At 43.7% G+C, this 10,277-nt stretch overlaps 1 long non-coding RNA gene across 1 annotated transcript; it reads left to right on the forward strand.

Annotated features, from left to right (window-relative positions):
* The first annotated feature begins 641 nt into the window (after window positions 1-641).
* On the forward strand, window positions 642-7,667 carry LOC311593545. Its single transcript, XR_014777745.1, has 3 exons — window positions 642-763; window positions 2,779-2,860; window positions 7,494-7,667. It is a non-coding gene; the product is annotated as an uncharacterized lncRNA (long non-coding RNA).
* Window positions 7,668-10,277: the final 2,610 nt, after the last annotated feature.

Genomic DNA, 10,277 nt, shown 5'->3' on the forward strand with positions numbered 1-10,277 from the left:
CTTCTTTCATAATGTGTATCCGTTACCTGCATTCAGTTCTTCCTCGTCTCCTAATATTTAGCCACTTTTTCTATTTTCTACGTTATATGTGTCAACACACACATTTGTTTATTTATATGCACATATTATCGAATAGGTTTAGCATAAGACAGAGAGCATATGGCTTTAAAACATTTTGAATTGAATGAACAGACTCTAGAAATTATAGGGAGAGAGCTTGATTGCACTAGCCTCGGAAAGCAATCTAGGCTTGTGGTATTATATGGGTTCTTCAAGCCCTTGGAGATATCACAGAAGAATTAAAAATATTATATGGTCATGGTGTTTCTCTTTAAAGCTCAAGGAAGCACTGAGTAGCAGAAACCAAAATGAAGACGTTCATGAAGATCCTGATGATGAAGCCCATCACTCAGGCATCTTCTGGGTGCAGTGTCACCGCACAGGACGCGACGGCCACGATCCAAGACAAGGGAGGCTTTTCTGGGGTGGTGGAGACTTCCAGTGTGGGCTCGTAAGCTGACAAATTTGACCGCCCACGTTGTCCACGTCAGTGTGCACCACAGCCTTAGGGAGAGTTGGTGTGTTCCCAGGGTCAGTGTTGACAAACTAAGGGCTCAAACACAGGCGAGGTAGGTGGTGACCTGGTTTCTCCATGACCCAGCACTTCTCAAACAAGGTCTTCCTCAGAGCAAAGATGGCTTCAGATGGCTCCATCTGCCCTTCTCCTCTCTCCTCCCCCTGGGTGCTTCTTCTTCCTACTCAGGTCTGTGTGAGTACATGTCACAGTCCCGGTAAGTAGCAGGGACTCACTAAACTTCATGTGGGATGAACGCATGCTGTGCCATCCATCGATAAATGCATACAAGTGTGGGGGTGCTCTGTTCTTATTTTCTCTGTCTATGACTCTCTCACACACACACACCCCATTTCTTTTTTATCATTCACACCAGCCTATGATCCACAGGACCCACAGAGGCAGTGTACTCTAGTGATGAGCAACGTAAGTTCTCTCTAGAATATACTAGATTGTCTCCTGGGGGCTTGCAGGAGTATGTTGTTAAATATTCAGGGTTTTTTTTTCCTCTCAGGCTGTTTTTAAACTGTTGGTAACTTAAAAGTGGTCACAGTAAGAGTATTTGCACCATAGAAATTCGTGTTACAAGTTCTAGATATGTAGCTCAGCTTTGTTAAGTATGAGGTAGGAGGTCTTGGGCAAGCTGCTTGGTATCTTCAAAATTAGGCTTCGTAATTTATATAATGGAAATGATGATTGTGGTCTTACAGGGTTACTATGGGGGTAAATCACCTAGTGGCATCATTGAAAGTGCTTAGCATATATTTGCATAAACTATTTCGAGAAAGCTAATTATTATTTCTAGCAGTGATGGTATCTTTTCTTGGATTTCAAAAAAAATGCATTCTTTGATCTACTTAAATTTTCTTCTTATTTTTTTTAAACAAAGAATTTGTGACAAGTCAGAATAAAAAAATGAAACAGCCTATGAAAGCAGGTACACAAATTAAAAGTCAGCAAAAGAGAAAAATGAAATAAAATCAAAATCACAACTCTATTCAGATTGAGTGGGATCTAAAAGGTCAAGAGTCACGGAGGTACTAATTGGATATTTCTCTTGTTGCTTTAGGGGTGTTCATTTAATTTATTTTTTCACTTTTAATTAAAATATAATTGCATTACTTCCCCTATTGATTCTCACTCCTCCCCCAACCCCTCTCGTGTCTCCCCCTTCTCAAACTGATAATTCCCTTTTCTTCTATTATTACTGGAGAGAGAGAGAGAGAGAGAGAGAGAGAGAGAGAGAGAGAGAGAGAGAGAGAGAGAGTGTGTGTGTGTGTGTGTGTAAATATATAAGCACACCTATCTGAGTCCATTTTTGCTGTTTGTGTATGTCTGATCTCAGGGCTGAGCACTTTGCATTGGATAACCAAGGGGGAGTCCTCCCTGGGAGGGGCTAATTCTTCCTCTCTCTGGAGACATCAGGTGGCTGTAGCTCTTTATCTACCAGCTGGGTCCCCTGAGAGTTTCCCTTATCTTTCAACCAAAGTTGTGTGGTGACAAGTTTTGTATTAGGTTTCACAACACAAAATGATGTCATTTCTGTATCTATGTTATCAGTACATCATACAAAAACTCCGGTCAGTCGAGAAAGACAGAAGCATCACAATGAACCATCTGAGATGCTAAATATCAAAACCAGTTTTGCAACAAACCCTGAAACTAAACTGTAGTTTCTTTCTTTCTTTCTTTCTTTCTTTCTTTCTTTCTTTCTTTCTTTTTTCTTTTTTTTTCTTTTTTTTACTATTTATACTAGAATGAGCTAGCTTCTAGAACCATAAAATAATGTCATTTAGCAATATCCCCTGGAACATTCTTACTAATATTAAAGTGTGTGTGTGTGAGAGAGAGAGAGAGAGAGAGAGAGAGAGAGAGAGAGAGAGAGAGAGAGAGAGAGAGAGAGAGGCGGGGGGTGACACCTGACATCTGACATCGCTGTGCTGAGCTGGTTAGACATGTGGCTTCCTTCTAGGTCATGGACTATCAAAATTAGGACAGAGACTTAGAAAAGGAATTCCCACTCACGGCTGGAAAATAGTCTAAGTTAGAAATCTGTTTGGTATCATCCACTAAGGTCAAAGATTAATATGAAGAGATGTGTAAATATATTTATATGAGGCTGATATTTGTAATAGTTTATTACAGGTGTAAGTACAACTTTGAAATTTTTCCTTTAAAAAGTTTTGTTTTGTTTGTGTGTTTAGGTGAACAAACATCTGTTCCCTCAGATAAGAAACCAATGACAAGCAGAAGTAATGATACACCTTAATCCCATTGGGTGACCTGGTGAGTTTTCCAGGGTTACTTAACAAGTTACTTACAGCAGCAGGGATGACACAAAAACAGCTGCCTTGTACAAAGGCCACCCCAGCACAAATGACACTGCGTGAAAGACACATCTCTGGAGTTCTTCACAGCTTGCAGACTGCTTAACAGGCCCAAGAGCCTCCCCTTGGCAGCTCTGCTACTCCCTGGGACACCCAGGCTCCCCCACCCTCCAGCAGTCCTTTGTTTTATCTGTAACTGTGGGAAGAGGCTCTCTGGAATCTGGGGAGGTGCAGCTTTCCCAGGCATGTGACTGCTTCCTCCCAGTCTCATGAGCCTTCCCTACTGCCCTGAAGGACATGTTTCAGTTCAGAAGAAACTGCTAGGCAGCAGCACGCGCATGCCTGCCTGCGTGCGTGCGTGCGTGCGTGCGTGCGTGCGTGCGTGCGTGTGTGTGTGTCTAATCTAAGGACATGCTTCTCTTTTGTTCGTAGCATCTCCACACTCACTCTTCTTTGCAAAGTTGGGGACATTTCACTTTATAAACACTTCCAGAACTGGCCTAGGAGCACCCAGCACAAACCATCACCCCTCCGTTCTGCTAACAAAGTGCAATGTAGGAACAGTTTATATAAAGTTGGGAACTAGGAATGCCTGCTAGCCGAGTGATGCAGGTGGCGCACGCCTTTAATCCTAACCTTCAGGAGGCAGAGGCAGGTGGATCTCTGTTAGTTGGAGGCTAGCCAGAGCTGTGAGGTGAAATACTGTTTCAACAACAAAAACTGAGCAACCAAACAAAACCAAAGAAAGAATATCAGGCATTAAAGGAAACATTTTAAAAAGAGTTTGACCGTTTGACCTACTTAAAAGAGTCAGGTGTTTCCGGCACATGTCAGTTCCATTGATAGTACCTTCTAGAATCTCACCATAGAAGTTCTGGTACCTCTGGGTTTTCCATACATATGCTATGACAGGATGACAAAGGGAAGTTCCTTTTGTAATCATGTTCACGGAGGTGTCAGCACGGGGCCAGGCATTCAGAATGGCATTGTCCCTGCCAAGCTGTCAACAGCAATTCTGAGCTGATTTTTAAAGTGGTCACCACAGCATGCACCCTGACTTACTTGATTAAACCTCTTCCACTCACAGCTTGACCCAAGGAACACTTCTAGTGAGGGTGTGACACTGCTCACGTAGCTCCCAATTGACTAGACACCGGAAGACAGCTGAGTCATCCTGATTAAAACATCTGACATCGCTGTGCTGAGCTGGTTAGACATGTGGCTTCCTTCTAGGTCATGGACTATCAAAATTAGGACAGAGACTTAGAAAAGGAATTCCCATTCACGGCTGGAAAATAGTCTAAGTTAGAAATCTGTTTGGTATCATCCACTAAGGTCAAAGATTAATATGAAGAGATGTGTAAATATATTTATACGAGGCTGATATTTGTAATAGTTTATTACAGGTGTAAGTACAACTTTGAAATTTTTCCTTTAAAAAGTTTTTGTTTTGTTTGTGTGTTTAAAAGAACATTGTGCTAGGTGTGATAGCTCGTACTTGTAATATATTTACTCAAGAGTTGAGGCAGGATGGTTGCTTATGGGTATGAGGCAAGCCTGAGCTACACAGTAAGTTCCAGGTATAGTAAGGTCACATAACCAGACCTTGTCTAAAAAAAAAATTAGAAGGAAAAAAAGAATAAAGGGCGTAAGAGGGAGAAAAGGAGAGAAGGGAGGGAGGGAGGGAGGGAGGGAGGGAGGAAGGAAGAAAGAAAGTAAGTAAGAAAGAGAGAGAGAGAGGGAAGGAAGTGATTGCAATATTTTTTTAAAACTCTTACATTAGTTTGAAGCTGTTTATGCAGAGTGACGAGCTGTAGGCTCACCCAGACCCCTTTCCTTCTCACTGACCCAGAAGACACTGAAGACTGTGCCCCATGCTTTTAGGTTCTACTTAGATCAAGCCCTATTTAAGAAACAGATTTTCCCAGGTGAGAGACACATTAGGATCCAACTACAGACTTGCAGCAGGAAAGCCAGGAAGCATTACCCATGTCTTACTCAGCCCCAAAACTTCTACATTTTTTTTCTAGCTGAAAGTACTGGCATGGCATAATTTAATTAAGCATGTGTGAAATTATTGTGTTCCAAAATCTGAAATTGATATAATTAAAGTGAAATGCAGAGCATGCACTTCTGATACCATTTTTTTTAACGTCACACTCTATCACTCCTGCTTAATATCAAATCACAAGAGACATCTTTCTTCTTTTAATTGCATTTTACATGCCCTTCATTCCTGGCCCCAAAGCAATTAGATTTTAGGGGAAAAAATTACTGAAGCAAGAAGTGAGACAGAAAATAATAAAGTTACTTGGGCTCAGTGATGTCTCTAGCGGTGATGTCCCTCCAGAAGCAGCTTCATTGCAAAGTACCACAGGATTAAAAGCCGAAGGAGCCAAAGACTTGTGTTTTTTTTGTGAGAAAGCAAGCAGTTGTTCAGTTGTGACACCTAGAAATGGTTACTCTTTCGGCTCAGCACATGTGAGGAGGAAACGCCAAAGGCTGAATTAGTGTGTTGTCAGTTTTCTTATCACCCCACCACGCATCTCGGGGAGCACGCAGCTCTGATGGTTCTAAGCACCAAGTTCCCACCACAGCCTTCAAGCTGGAGGTTCAGAGAGGGCCTGAGAGTCAGGGGAGATGGTTTCATTTTTACATTTCAATTTATTATCGATGGGGGAGTGTTCCTGAGGTCATTTCCGGCTGCCAGCCTGCATTGTGAGGGGGCAAATGCTTGTACCTGATAGGACACCACACAAGCCCCCTCCCCCCACATACACGACATTTTAAAATATCAACTTGAATTATTGTAGAATGAACACTTTTGTAGGATAAAAGGCACTTTCTTGTGGTTCAATCAAATATCTAATGAAAATGACGTGGGGTTTTTCTCCATTAAATTGATATAAATATGTATTTTTAACAACTTTGTGACCCCCAAGCTTATCTGTCAGATATTCTATTTTCCCTGTTCACTTACTTATCCTAGTGAAAAGCTCCTATTCTTTGACCCAGTTAAAACCCCAAACCCCAAATATGGATCCCCCTCTCCTTACAGTCGCCCGCGGTGCTGCTGCTCTGCTGATGTCTTGACCTCAGTGCTTTGCGCCCTCCTCCTCGGCTCATCATCACCCAGGGTGAAGAAGGCTCGTCCTAAAGTGTGTCATTCTCTTTACTCAGGAGACTCTGAGTCTGACGTCTGCAAGTCCTGCCTGCTCCGTGATCACTGCAAGCACGGATGCACTCTTACGTGATTCTGCATTTTCCCCCTCAGTCCTGACCCAGTGAAGGGCAGTCCCTCTTCCTCTGTAATGAACCCCTAACTCTTCCTTGTTTTGTTTTATGCCTTCCACCTGTCTAAGGGCATTGTTCTACTAGCTCCTGATAGATAGATTGATAGATAGATAGATAGATAGATAGATAGATAGATAGATAGATACAGACAGACAGATAGATATGTAGATAGATAGATGCTATAGGGGAACTGGGGATATACATGTGTGTGTATGTATGTGCCTATGTATATGATGTATATGTATGCATATGCGTATGCGTATATGTATATCTTCCTGACTCTATACCATCTTCCAGCCACCAAAATAGAAGCTATCAGCTTCCACCCGTAAGCAAGCTTAAATGTTCTATTTTCCACCTCCATCTCTTTCACATGTATCACCTAGCATGGCAAGCTGAGCACCCACCAAACAGACAGATGATACACAGCAGACATTAGTAGTCCATCTGGAAGATAACCCCTTCTAAGAGAAGGAAGTGAGAGCCAGCAGGAAGGGGGTGGGGATGGGGGGGGGATGTGTAACTTCGAGTCCCTGGGCTGTGAACCTCATTGGCACCTTCTGCCCCTCGGGAAGCTGTCTAGGCCAGGTCTTACAGTTATCCGCCTCAAGGTTGGGGGGGCAACCAGAGACTTAGCAATCAACAGTCTCCTAAACCACAGAAGGCTGATGCTGGGGGTGGGCTTGAGGCTCTAATTCCTCACCTATCTAGCCAGTGTCTCCTGATAGCAGAGCCCACAGGGGAAGGAGCCGGTGCTTATGATGGGGCGCCCTTAGCAGGCACCAGATAGTCAGTGCCACAGGGAGGGACACCACGGCCACAGGCCATGCCCTTGGGCTCAGAGTAATTAGCAGCTTGCCCTTTACCACTTCACTAAACATACGATGAAAGCAGTGTGCTCCTCACCAGACCTAATAAATTAGCTCCTGTTCTTATCCTCTGTAGCCTGTGTTTGCCCCGGCTGGAATCTTTATCATCTTTGATACTTTGTTCTTTCAGCTTCTTCCCCTCTTGTTTTCGGCATTGAACCCAGGGTCCTATGCATGCTGGGTAAATGCTGAGCCATGGAAAACTCCCCAGCCCTTCCTTCTCCTTGGAACCTACTTTTTGTGGCTTCTTCTACTTCTTTGTCATTTTTGTCTCCTCCTTAGCCTCCTTGTCTCCAAGCGTTGAGATTTACAGGGCTCAAGTCTGGGTGTCTCATTGCAGTCAATATCCCAATGTCCCTAGCCTCTCCAGTCATATGACTTTCTCAGTGTCCGCCATCATCAGAAGAGCTTTTGAGTCTCCGTGTCCAGCCCTAGGTCCCGGGTCTTCTTCTGAGGTCACAGCCGTTCGTGAGCTTCCACCACCACAGCACCATCAGCCAGAATCCGACCGGAGCATCCAACCCCGTCACCCCTCAAATCAAGCATGACTTCACTTCAGCTCAGTCTCTGCATAGCCACCAGCAATGACAGGCCCCTTCTAAGGGATCAGAGCCAAAAGCTTGGAAGGTACAATTCCTTCTTCTTCTCTCATGACCCACAATCCACTCATAAGTCTGTTCTGTTTCTCAAAATGTATCGGTAACACAGCACTCAGGACACTCAGCGTCTGCCTCCATCTCCAGAGCACAAGGCACAACCCCAGGACACAGTCCCCTCTCAATGCCACAGATATTCACCTGGGTTCAGATGCCATCATTTCTTCCCCCTGGGGACCTCAGCTACTCTTCTTGCTCTTTTGTTTCTGTGCAATGAAAGGCAGCATGGGCAAAAAACGTCAGTCCATATGAACACATACCATCTTTCTAGAATGGTCACACAGATCCTTGTTTCACTCTTAGTAAAAGCCAAAATAATTTCAGCCCCCTAAAAAATCTACAGGGGCTACTCCTGGCTGTCCCTCTACCTCAGCTCATCCTACCCATCCCGGCTACAGAAACCCTGGCCTTACCATGCCGCTAATGCTCAGGTACACCCTACCATAGGTTTTTGGATTTACTGTTCCTGTTGTTGCCTGTGGTCCTGCTGCCGAGACATGTGGTACCCAGCACAGCCCTGCCCCTTTACCTAAACCAGTCTTTGTTCAAATTATGACTTTCACAGTGCTTCACCTACAATGAAAATACAATGGCACACACACAGGAAAAATACATTAACGAAACACACTCCTTTGCAGGCTAACTAGCAAAAATATTTTAAAAATGAAAAGTCCCTGAAGCTGTGGCTGTTTCTCTCTGAGCTACTTTCCCACTTCCTTTCTTTCTATTTCATCTTTTTAAAGTCAGAAAACAGTTATGACTGTGACCAAAACACCTAAGAGAAGAGCTGAAAGGAATCATGTGTTCACCTCATGGTTTCAGAGGCATCAGTGGCCTGCGGCAGAGCAGCACACATCCTGGCAAACAGAAAGCAGAGGGAAGGGACCAGGGTGAGATGCAGCCCTGGGGAGCCACCTCCTCCGACTAGGGACCATTTCTTTCCTCTCACCCACCCCAATGATGCCACCACAACATGAATTCATAAAGAGATTAAGCTAGTGGTTCCTCCAGAGCCCTGAGGAGCCAATCACCTCTCGAGAAGCCCTGATAGACACACCCAGAGGCGTGCTCCACTAATGTCCTAGGTGTTTCTTTTGTTCATTAGTATTAAGCCTTTTACTTTAAGCAATCGGGAGCTAGATCAATGGTTTTGTGGTTAGCTGTGTGTATTGCTCTTGCAGAAGACCCAAGCTCCGTTCTGAGCACCCATAACTCATAACTGCATATCAGCTCCAGGAGATCTGGCATCCCTCATAGGCACAAACCTGCATGAACACCCACACCAATGCGCACACACACACACACACACACACACACACAAATTAAACATAAAAATTAAATTAACATACAGGGTAGTGAGTTTCACTGAGGCATTTTCATATATATTGGATGTTGTTACTCTGCCTCTGTCCTCACTTCCTGGATCTTCCTGCCACCTCCTTCTAATGCCCTCACTTCCTCCCAGAAGCCTTCACTCTGCTTAAGCGTCATATATATATTACCACCCTCTCCCTATCCGTCTTTAAAACCTGCTTCTCTCCCTTTCCAGTTTCATGACCTATACCCACAAAATGTCACACACATATAAATACATTTACCTACAATTAAAGTTTTAGGTATTTTTAGAAGTCCAGTTACACCGACTGTCAAGAGTGCGCATCATGTCACTTCATACATTGTACTTATTGGCTTTATCCTTTGTCTCCTGCCATAGGACCTAAGTTTCATCTAAGTTCCCTGACCCATGCTTACCATCAAAGCAAGCAACGCTGCCCTATCCAAGTAGTCAAAAATCTCACTATCACCATCACCCACCCGAAGCAAGTACCTGGTGCCATGAGCTCCTTAAAGAACACCTACGGGACAGATTAATCTGTAATTAAACAAGCTCTCTATTTAATTCTTTATATAAACTCTCCTAAGCTCCCTACAGAGATAGCTTCAATATTGATTTCTATCCAAGCTTTCAGGTTGCAAAGCTGACGGTCCCTGGTGTGTTGCTACCCAGATGCTGCTCTACCACCAACCTGGTCTAAGTGAAGCTCATGTCTCCATGCTCATCCTCCCAAGCTCAAGACGTTCTCTAATTCCTTTATTAATTCTCAACATATCATCATCTCTTTGTCACTATTCATTTTGCCTCCACTGATTTCTATATCCCTGTATGTGAATAATTATCCCACACAGAGAGATTAGTGACTGATATTTCTTTACTTTCATCTCCGTAGACCTCGGGCCTCCCATCGGCCTTGGCCTCAGCTGCACCTTTATTCTTCCAATTCCATTCTCGATCTCTTCCCATATCGGCAAGCAAGTGCGGTGCGTAATGTGCCCTGAGCTTGCACAGAATGTTTCACAAAGTGCTTTCTTTTATCTAAAGATGTGTCCTTTGCAAGGCCAGACTTACACTGTGTGCGTTGTTTCAGCATTTGAACTGAGTTAGCAGTATTAGTTTCTAATACTCACTCTATATAGTGAGATGGACTTGACGAGGTGAAAAATGTAAATGCTTCTTCATTTACGGAGTCTGTGTTAACTAATATCTTTTGGAAGGAGA

The sequence above is a fragment of the Acomys minous genome (genome assembly GCF_964271855.1).
Source record: "Acomys minous genome assembly, chromosome: 1".
Classification (NCBI taxonomy): Eukaryota; Metazoa; Chordata; class Mammalia; order Rodentia; family Muridae; genus Acomys; species Acomys minous.